Consider the following 11,959-nt stretch of genomic DNA (forward strand, 5'->3'; position numbering starts at 1 on the left):
ATCCCAGACCTTCAACTCAACATCATCCGCTTCTGATGAATTGATTCCTGGTTTTGGTTTTGGTACTTCTCACAGGTTTGTATGAGATTCTCATCTTTGGATGGCTAATCTCTTGTGATTTGGTATTTTGGAATTTTAGATCACCTTTGGAGATGAAATCGTTTATTAGTGTTTTTTTGTTTGTTGTTGACTTTCAGCAAGACTACGGCATCCAACTTTGTTGATACTGACCCTTTTGTGGTTCTGGAATCATCTATGCCGGCGCACATTCTTCTTCCGGTATCTTCGTGGATCCACTGGATGCATTGCTGCTTCCGTCAGCTCTCAGGGGCAAAAACCATCTAATAATACCACACATTCTTCTACAAAGCTCAAGCCTCCCCTAAACCAACGCAAAAAGTGAACAGAGGTTAGTAGTCTCTTTGATGTTGAGTATTTTTTCACTGGTATCTATTAGTCTGAGGGATTATTTGCACAGCTAAAAGTTCTGTGATGTCTTCAGTAGACGAACTTGACGACTTTGCCATGGGTGGTACCATGCGCCGTAGTGCCTCGGCCTCTGACGCTGCTAGTAAATATAGAGAAGCTCAAGAGACGAAACAGTTTGGTGTTGATTGACCTTGACTCCTTTTTCAGCTCTGGGCCTCGCTCCAGCAGTGTGCCCAAATCTCGGACAGCAACTGAAGTAAGAACGACTTTTGAAATGTTTCTATATTCCATTTTTCAAATAAAGAAAAATCTGTTCTATATGTGTATCCTTATTCTTTCTTTCTGATGCAAAGGCACTTCGCAAGCCAGCAGTCAACGTCCCAAAAAGGACGACTAATGGGGTTTCTAGTGCAAAGAAGCCTCCTGCTCCAGCAGCAAATCTGGTGGATGACTTTCTGCGCTTTTTGGAGGTATTGTCTTGTGAAAACATGTCTTTTCCAGCAATTGGTTGCTTTCTTAGAAATGTTTCTCTGTTTACAGAGGATCCTCCTATATTTAAAGAATTTGAGGAAATCCAGGGGAGGGACCGAAGAAGAAGAGAAGAAAGGCCAGATGGGATCGTGAACAGAGAACAAAGAGCCGTGTGGTATGTTTTGGTCATTTTTATTTTCTTTGAATCTTCTGGTGCAATCCTTACTCTTTTCTCGTCTGCAGCCTATGATGATATCTAACTAAGTTAAATACTGGTACTAAAACCTATGTTGAATATTTGTGCTTGAAATTACCCTTCTCATTTCAAAATTTGTGATATATATTGTGAATTCTGCAACGAAATTATACGTTCGATTTGCTATATGCTCATCAATGTTTAGCTTGTACTTGATGCCTAGTAGTTTTGTTCTAGATGGTTTTACACTATTTGGTGGCTTTGATAATGTAGGCACAAGCTGTAGCTGATATGAACAACCGTGATCATCAATCTCGGATCGAACAACAACAGAGAACTGTAAGTTATGCTTTCTTGACATTTATGTCTTAGTCTATGTACATTGACCTTTTTGAATTTATCAGTCTTCATTATGATAATGCTGTCTGTCTATGGGCAATGACCTTTTGGATTTGTTAATCTTCACTATGATAATGCTGCTTTTGAAATATTTTACATTTCCTTTTGTTGTCTAAATCTACTTAGAGTCTCTTTGTTCGTGTGTTAATTAAATACCATTACCAAATACCAACGATGGTTTCCTTGTTAAACTTGCTTTTCAGAGAATTTCTGAGACTGCTGATGCTGAGATAAAGCGTTGGGCAACTGGAAAAGAAGGAAACATGCGTGCCCTGTTATCTTCCTTGCAAATCGTGAGTTTTTAAATAATTTTAAGTTACAAAAAAATGTACTGCTACAGCTGTATTCTTTTGGTCCTCCAAATTTCACAGAGTTCTGGTTTTGGCTGAACGATGACAGGTACTCTGGCCGGCTGTGGTTGGGAGGCTGTTTCTCTAACAGATTTTTACTTCTTCAGCAGTCAAGAAAGTCTATAGAAAGGCAACGCTGTATGTCCATCCCGATAACGTTCAGCAGAAAGGAGCCACCCTTGAACAGAAATATATTGCCGAAAAGGTTTTCGACATTTGAAGGTATTTTCTCACTAGACTGCACGAGCAGCTCTCTTTCTGGAGTCAATTTATACAAAAGTTGACAGAAGCTTAGTAGCTGGACCACAACCTCTGTTAGTAATTTGAAGGAATCTTGGTTTCTTGTATCTTGCAAAGATCCACAAAGCTTACACTCAGCTTTAAGCAAATTGCCTTATAGTAGAGTGTTTGAATGATGTTGTTGCTTAACTTCATAAAATGTGCAATGAACAGGAAGCCTGGAACAAGTTCAACAAAGAGGAGCTCTCGGTAAGCCCATATATGTTCGGATCTAGTTTCCCCAGAGTTCTTCGTTTCAGGTTTGAGAACAGTTTCCTTCCAGTTGAGCTTGAATCAGGACAGAGTACGTCTAGCAATGGTTGAGTAAGAGGTAGAGACACTTAACAAGACTGGGAAACTGCTTGTTGTGTCTCTATGTATCTCTACCCAAAATCGTCTGCGAGGTCTCTCTCTCTCTCTTTCCTCTCTGAGAGAGATCGCTCTCTCGCTCTCTCTCTCTCTCCCTCTCTCTCTCTCTCTCTCTCTTCTCTCTCTCCTCTTCTTCTCTCTCTTAGAGAGCTCTCTCGATCTCTCTCTCTCTCTCGCTCTCTCTTCTCTCTCTCTCTCTATCTCTCGCTAGAGCTCTCTCGCCTCTCTTCTAGCTCTCTCGCTCTCTCGAGCTCTAGAGACTCGCTCGCTCTCTCTCCTCTCTCTCTCTCTCTCTCTCTCTCTCTCTCTCTTTCTCTCTCTCTCTCCTCCTCTCCTCTCTCTCGCTATCTCTAGACTCTCTCTCTCTCTCTCTCTCTCTCTCTCTCTCTTCTCTCTTCTCTCTTCTCTCTCTCTCTCTCTAGCCTCTCTCTTCTCTCTCTCTCTCTCTCTCTCTCTCTCCTCTCTCTCTCTCTCTCTCTCTCTCTCTTCTCTCTCTCTCTCTCTCTCTCTCTCTCTCTCTCTCTCTCTCTCTCTCTCTCTCTCTCTCTCTCTCTCTCTCTCTCTCTCTCTCTCTCTCTCTCTCTCTCTCTCTCTTTTATTCTTTAACAGTAACCTGGTACTTTTCATCTTTATGTTACACCATTTTTTTTTAAAAGACCATGGGGATATTGTATAGCCCCAAAAAAACAATAGATTTACTTTTATATGAATATATGTTGAATGTTCTTAACAGCGCAGAGATAGCTATGTTACTATTCATCACCATACCCTAAAGATAGCATCACGCATAAAGTGAAGTATAAAAACGGCATTATTACGAACACAAGCGATGCCGGATGGTAATTCTCAGTGGCTGTTTCAGAAAAATATTAATAGTCATAATTTGAATAAAATATTATTATATTTAATATAATAGATTTCAAAAATGTATATTATTGTCACACTTTAAATAATAATATTATCAATAAAACAAACCTACAAAAGTTCATTTCGAATATTGTTATTATATAAAAAACTGTGCCAAAAAAATAAAAAAGTAAATAAAAAATGTAGTGGTAACGAAAAAAAACAAGTAGCTTTAAATTTTGTCAATTGAAGTTTTGGTGAGGCGAAAATATATTAAGAGGAAAACATAATTATAGAAGCATATCTGCTAAAAGCAATGTTTTGAAAACCGGACCGGTCACTGACTCGGAATTATCATGGGCGACTGGTCAGATCGGTCTAACCGGTTCAACCGGGTTTTATATATATACATAAATTTAGAAACCTTTAGTATTATAAATGAAAATATAATTAAATAACTATTAAATAAAAATTAGGCGTGATCACTATTGTTTTTAGGCGTGATCACTATTGTTTTTAGTGGTGTATATATAACTTATAATAAAATGATTGACCATGAATGAACAATAATTTATAGTATATATGTATAACGAAAAGAAGGAAACAAATGTACTACCAATCTTGAAAAGGGAAAGAAATTATTATGGTTTTCAAACGAAACGCTAAGAATCTTGAATCAGTTAAGAAGTTACCATTTCTATTTCAAAACTAATGAAATTACGTAAGTATTTGTTGAACCGGTTTTTTTCACTGACCCGAGTCACCGGTTTAGCCGGTTTTTACCGGTTTTGGCGGTTTAGTTCAAATCCGAGTTTTAACTCAACCCGGACTCGGTTTACTTAACGATTCACGGTTGGACCGGTCCAACCGGCCGGTCCGGTCCGGTTTTCAAAACCCTGGCTAAAAGTAAAACAAATTACGAGAACAATAAATGATGTTTTAGTTTTGGTGAAAACGGAAAGATAATATGTGGCAGATGCTTTGTAAAAAAAGAAATGTAACTTACAAAAACTAAAGAACCAATTTAAAAAGTCAAATTAAATGTATGGTCATAGAGTGACTTAAACGCATGTTAGAGAAGTTAATAGAGGATAATTACACCAAATGTGGCATTGAATTTAGATAAACCAACTAATTTGATTTCTGATATTTAACTTAGACTAGTAGCGGAGTCCCGCCCAAGCACGGAGTTTTTCTAAGTTTGTTTATTTTAAGTTGTTATTTTTCTGGTGATAGTCAGACTATTGGTAATTTTTGCATTGTATTCTTAACTTTCTAGATTTGTATATATAGTGATGGAGATGTAGGAGTTGCCAGCAGCTAAGGGAAAAGTATGTTATTGTATTAGTACATAACACTTTGATATATGACTACCCTTGGGTCGGTGGTTTATTCTCCTTTTGTTTTTTTTACTGTCACCCAAAATAAAATACATATTATATCCATTTCACTTATTGTATTGTGTTTCAGTGTGAGGTGACTTTTTTTTTTGTGTTCATAGATGCCGTTTTTTTTTATTTTAACTGAACTTTTTCTTATCAACTCCCCTAACTAGTAATTGGGCAGTGGACTTAGACCAGTGAGTATAGTATTCTGATATGCAATAGGAGGGAAAAAAGCAGCCATGTAAATGAATTGTTGCTGCTAGAAAAGTAAAGTAAGTCTATGGTATTAGTTAGTCTGGCACCAGTGAGTTTTGTCATTTGGTTATTGAAGGCAAAATATGTAGCATTGTCTTTCCATCTTTAACAGCCAACCCAATTTGATACCTGAGAAGTTGTGCGTTTAGTGTGAATTTTTATTCAAACTTGGACATGGCTTGGGCTCTGAATATATATATGATTACTTGGTACCTAATGACACTGGTGATATTGGGTAATACACATTTGTTGCAGCGTAATGCAGTCCTAGATTTTACCAACTTTGTGCTGCAACCTGTGGAACCATCCATTTTATTGCAGGATCCTAGCTTTACAAACAAAGTCAGCTTCCTAAGGCTTCACATATGGCAATAGAGGAAAGTTTGGTTAGGACATGTTTAATGCTTATTGTTTGAGATTATATGAATTTATAATGATGAACACCTGGTCATTTAACTTGGAGAGTTACGTGTAGAGGTCTGCAACTGACCACTGTTACTTCTTCTGAATTCCCCCCATTGTCTTAACACATGGGAAAGCCTTTGTTGCTGCAACTCCCAAGCTGCGTCAGAAAGTAGACTGTATGAGACATACCACAAATTTTAAGAAAATATATCCTAACAACAGACAGCAGTAGAGGTGATGTTTGAAGTGCAGAGCATAACCCATCGTGTGAAATGCGCTATAACGCGCAATTGTATATCGAATGTGAGAAAAAAAGAGGAAGAGGAACACGGGCGTACACATGCATTTCCATGAGACTTCCCTGGCCTATTGGTAAAACTCTAATGGCAGGAATGTTTTTCTATATTTTTAGGGATTCATTCTTTAAAAATCTTGATTGGATGAATAATAGTTTTTGGAAAAACAAAAACAAAAAATAATCCAAAAACCACAAACAATGATCCTCTAAAATATGTTCTTTAGTTTTTGTAGGTTACGTTTCCTTCTTTCTATAGGGCATCTGCCACGTATTTTTTTTTCATTTTTCTCCAAAATTAAAACATCATTATTGTTCTTGTAATTTGTTTTTTTTTTTGCAGATATGCTTCAATAAATTATTTTTTCTCTTGTTATTTCCACCTCACCCAAAACTTCACTTGAAAAAATTCAAAACTACTTATTTCTTCACTACCACTATCATTTTTATTTACTTTTTATTTTTCTGGTACATTTTTTATATAATAACAATCCAAATGCATGTTTAATAATTTCAGGCAATGGACTTTTGTATGTTTATTTTATTGATTATATCATCATTTAAAGTGTGATAATAATATATATTTTGAAATTTATTATATTAAATATATAATAGTATTTTTAAAAAATTATTATCCCCGTTAAATTATTTTCTAAATCCGTCACTAAGCTGCATCAATTAAATATCATAAATCAAATTAATAGGCCTAATTCGCCTGAATTCAATGACACATTTGGTGTAAATATCATCTATTGACCCCCTTTACATGCGTTCAAGTCCACTCTCTGACCCCTACATTTAATTTTACTTTTAAAATTTGTTATTATTTTTGTAGGTTACGTTTCATTTTTTTGTATAAAGTATCAGCCATATAGGTTTTCTTTCCTTTTTCACCAAAATTAAAAACATCAATTATTGATTGTCTTTGTAATTTGTTTTACTTTTGCAGATATGCTTACATAAATTATTTTTTCTTCTTGTTATATTTTGCCTCATAAAAACGTCACTTGACAAAATTCAAAGCTACTTATTTCTTCATTACCAATATCATTTTTATTATTATTATTTTTGTACAATTTATTATATAATAGCAATCATATGCATGTTTAATAATTTTAAACAGTGAACTTTTGTATATTTATTTTATTGGGATTTTCATCATTTAAAGTGTGAATAATATATATTTCTGAAATTTATTATATTAAATATATAATAGCATTTTATTTGAAATATAACCCCAATTAAATTATTTTCTGAATCTGCCACTGAGCGTTTAAATATCAGAAATCAAGTTAGTATGCCTAGTTCACATGAATTCAATGACACATTTGGTGTAAATATCCTCTTTTGACCCTCTTAACATGTGTTTAAGTCCACTCTCTCACCCATACATTTAATTTTACTTTTTTAAATTGGTTATTTAGTTTTTATAGTTATCTTTTTTTATAACTACTATGTGATCTCAAAGGCTTTCTATGCTCAAGGACTAATCACCACGAGATCCATAAAAATCCATGTTTTCTTGCAACTTAACGTGTCTATGGGTGGTCAAGGAGAACCAAGGGCGGAAGCTCCAGCCGAATCTAGGACATAAGCTCTAGCTGGAACTCTTTTATCACTAAGCCAAAACCACTTGGTTTCGTTTTTGTAGGTTATGTTTCCTTTTATGTATAAAGTATCTGCGATATAGTTTTTCTTTCCTTTTTCACCAAAACTAAAATATTATTCACTGTTCTTGTAATTTTTTTACTTTTTGCAGATATGCTTCTACAAACCTCACTTGACAAAATTCAAAACTACTTATTTTTTCATTACCAATATCATTTTTATTTACTTTTTATTTTTTTGTACAACTTTTTGTATAATAACAATCAAATGCATGTTTAATAATTTTAGACAATGAACTTTGTATGTTTATCTTTTTGAGATATCATCATTTCAAGTGTGATAATAATATATATTTTGAATTTATTTTATTAATATATATTAATATTTTATTTTATTGAATTTATTTGATCAGAAATCAAATTAGTGGGTCTAGTTCACTTAAATTTAGTGGCACATTTGGTGTAAATATCATTTATTAACCCCCTAACATGCGTTGAAGTCCACTCTCTGACCCATACATTTAATTATACTTTTTAAAAATTGGTTATTTAGTTTTTGTAGGTTACGTTTCCTTTTTTGTATAAAGTATCTGCCACATATTTTTTTTTCTTTTTTTACTAAAATTAAAACATCGTTTATTGTTCTTGTAATTTGTTTTACTTTTTGCAGATATGCTTCCATAAATTATTTTTTCTTCTTGTTATATTTTCGCCTCACCAAAACCTCATTTGACAATATTCAAAGGGCTTATTTGTTAAATAACCAAAAAAAAAGCAAAGTTAGTTTTTTAAAGAGATGCTAGAGAGAGATAGAAACAGAAAAGTAGAGAGTGTGTGTGTCTTTGGTTACTTAGTCGATATTGGTTTTTTTAGTGATGATCTTATTACTAAATTTTACCGTTAATACTGCATATATTCCTAAATTTTACTGTTAATACTGCTAATATTCCTAGATTTTATGGGTGCAATTTCTCATATTCAAAACTACTTATTTCTTCTTTACCACTATCATTTTTATTTTTTGGTACAATTATTTATATAATAACAATCAAATGCATGTTTAATAATCTTAGACAATGAACTTTTGAATGTTTATTATATTGATTATATCATCATTTAAAGTGTGATAATAATATATTTTTTAAATTTATTATATTAAATATATAATATCATTTTATTTAATTATGTCTCCGGGTAAATTATCTTCTGAATTCGCCATCAGAAAGAAATTAGAGATATGGACAATACCTAGTGACAAAAAAAAGAAAAAGAGAGATATGGATAAGACCACTAGGAGAAGTAGTAGCAACAAAGTTCCAAACCACAAGTAGTGAGTGCAAAGAAAATATCTATACACCGTATGGAAAAAAATGATCTCATAAAAGAACGTAGATGGTATCATGCCGTAGCGATATCTGGGTAAATCATTTCGTTATTAATGTTATCTTTATCGATCTATCTAAGCCAGGATTATCTAAATGTGCTAGAAGGATTTGTACCACTGCGACATGATACCATCCAGGTTGTATCCAAACCATAAGAGTCCACGGAAACAACTAGACACCCAATAATTGGAGAGTGGGATCTTGTAGGCATTTTTTGTTCCCTTCGGAGCTATACAGAAAGAGATCATATATTCAGTAGCAAGCATCTTTCAAATTCAACAAGGCAGATCCGTAAAATCACATAGCAGTTAATCTAGCCTAGTTTAATGTCATAATAATTGCACACTGTTCATGCATTTTTAGTATATACTCATTCCGTTTTATTTTAATTATCGTTTTAGATTTGGACACACAGATTAAAATATATTTAATTTTGTATATTTACTAAATGAAAATACTATTACCAATACATCTAACCATATTTTAACCAATAAAAAATAGATTAAAATATAAAGTCAATAAATTTTGTATTAAAACTATAAAATGACATTTATTATGAAACAAAAATTTTATTCTATAATGAGTCAATGACATTTAAATTGAAACAGAAAGATAATAGTTTGGTACTTTTTCTAATTCAAGTAAGACATGCTTGCTGATTTGTGTGATTAACCTCTGTTTATCTATAATTGAATATTTAAGATAAAATCTAAGAGATATACACATTTATTTGGATTTAAATCTGATGATCTGTTACTAAATTTTACTGTTAATACTGCTAATATTCGTAGATTTTATTTGCCTCAAATCATTACTTCCCCGGTAATGTCAAGATCCTATCCTGTAATGTTCCCAGTGTAATCATCCATGACCTTCAAATTCAGATTGATATTTTTCCAAAACTACCACCAATCATATCAATTTCATCCCAAACAAACAAGGAAATTGAAACTTTTTTTATCACCTAAAAAGGAAATAGAATCAAATAAAAAAACTAAAAGGCAAGGAATCTTCTTATTTAGTTAATAGAATATAAATTTCCCGAATTAGTCAAAAGCTTTAAAAATAAAAATGTTATCCTCGTCAGCACTTACAACTATTATATAATGCTCCCGCCAATTGCCAAATCCCAAACATTCAGACAACCCATGAAAATCATGAACTCGACTCTAGTCTTCTTCTCATTCTTCCTCCTCTCTCTCTTCTGCTTATCAGCTTTAGCCGAGACCTCTCAAGCTTCTGATGGCTCAACCATCTTGTTCACAACAATGGGTAGCTCCACTTTCGAGTTCGACATCTTCACCCTCCCCACCAGCCGTCGTCCTCCATCTCCTTCCGATGAGCACCGTCTCACCGACAGAAAATCCATCAACTTTAACGGCCACTTAGCCTCTCCTTCTCGGCGCTAATCTCCCTTCTTCCCAATACATCCGGGATCCAGCCACAAGACAAGTCTCTTCTCCATCTCATCTACGTCACCGAGAGAGACGGCGCGCCTACTTTACACTACGACGTCGTTCACGGCGATAATAAAGGAACCAGGGTTCTCAAGTCCCGTACTGTCAGAGCAACAGAGCGGCATGAGTGTAAACTCGAATTGATGAAAGACACTCCCGTCGTAACCAACGAGCATCTTGTCTACGTGTCGACTCACGAGAACTCCGGTAAGCCCATGGCGAGTTGGGCCGCGGTCTACTCAACCGAGTTACGAACTAAAGCGACTCAGCAGCGGCTGACGCTCCTGGAATCGCTGATTTCTCTCCGGTGTGTCTCCGTCCGGGAACTGGACCGCCGTGGCTTCCTACGGAGAGAAAGGTTGGAGTATTGTATCGAAGGAGCTTAGCACGGACATCTACGTTTTCCTGACTCGCGACGGGACTCAGCGAGTCAAGGTGGTTGAGCAAGGAGGATGGCCGAGATGGACCGACGAGTCGACTCTTTATTTCCACCGCAAAAAGCGACGACGGTTGGATCAGCGTGTACCGTGCGGTTTACCGAAAACCGGACCGGTTTCCACCAAAACCGTAACGGTTCAACGAGTCACGCCTGCTGGTCTTCACGCGTTCACACCAGCCACCGTCACCGAACAACAACGACTTCATCGCTGTGGCTACAAGGAGGCCAGAATCTGAAATCGCCACGTGGAGCTTTTCGACTTGAAGAAGAACGAGTTCGTCGAGCTGACTCGTCTCCTGTCTCCGAAGAGTCATCACTTCAACCCGTTCCTTTCCCCTGACTCGTCCCGAGTCGGGTACCATACCTGCAGAGGCGACAAAAAGGACGAACGAACCCTCACAATCTCCTCCAAAAGCTCAAAACCACTTCTGAGGATTTATCTCTCTTCAGATTCGACGGCGCGTTCCAGTCTCTCTCCCGAAGGCGATCGGTTCGCGTTCGTCACGTTCACGGGAGTTTTCGTAGTGAACAAAGACGCTTCCGGTCTACGCCAGATTCTCCCAAATATGGATTCGGAACGGTTTGGGATCGGTTCGACGCGGGATCGTGTACACAAGCTCAGATCCCAGTCTTAATCTCACAGTTCCCGGCTTAGTAGGGACAAAAAAATCAATATCCTCGCCGTTAACGTCGACGCACGAAACCCGTCAGCCGCCGTTAAAAAACTAACGACCGGCGGCCAAAAACAACGCCTTCCCGTGGCCATCACCCGACGGGTAAACGCATCGTGTTCCGGTCTGACCGTCCGGTACGAAAAACCTTTACATTATGGACGCGGGAAGGGCGAGCGAAGCCGGTGGTTTGTTCAGACTAACCAACGGTAACTGGAACGACACGATTGCCACTTGGGTTCCAGACAATAACTGGATCGTGTTCGCATCGAACCGGGAATATATTGGTACGTTATTGATGGATTGTATGTGGGTTCACCCGGATGGGACCGGTTTAGGAAGGTGGCGCAAAAACTAACCGGTGGAGTATCCATGCATCCCATGTTAGTCCAGACAGTAAAAGAATCGTGTTCACTACTATTATGCTGCTATTCAGAGGCCTATTGGTAATCCCAAGTTTAACGTCGCGAGTAGTGAGATTTTTTACTGTGAATTTGGATGGTTCTGATTTCATGAGGCTCACCAAAACTCGGTTTTTTGTTTTTTTTTGGCTGGCCCAAGAGGTTTTGGGGGCTAGCTGCTTTTTGAAGATTTTTTTTTTTTGAATAAGTCGGTCATTTTTTTCTTTTTTTTTTTTACTGTTTTTTTTTTTTTTTTTTAGTGGTTTTTTTTGGAGGTGTGGGTTGTGTATTGTTTGTTTTTATGTATTGGGTTGGTAAGG

The 11,959-nt window shown here is 36.2% G+C and overlaps 2 pseudogenes; both read left to right on the forward strand.

Annotated features, from left to right (window-relative positions):
• Nucleotides 1-7: 7 nt before the first annotated feature.
• On the forward strand, nt 8-2,065 carry LOC106347374 (annotated as a pseudogene).
• Nucleotides 2,066-9,715: 7,650 nt separating this feature from the next.
• On the forward strand, nt 9,716-11,770 carry LOC125594359 (annotated as a pseudogene).
• The last annotated feature ends 189 nt before the right edge of the window (nt 11,771-11,959 follow it).

The sequence above is a fragment of the Brassica napus genome (genome assembly GCF_020379485.1).
Source record: "Brassica napus cultivar Da-Ae chromosome A6 unlocalized genomic scaffold, Da-Ae chrA06_Random_16, whole genome shotgun sequence".
NCBI classification, from domain to species: Eukaryota; Viridiplantae; Streptophyta; class Magnoliopsida; order Brassicales; family Brassicaceae; genus Brassica; species Brassica napus.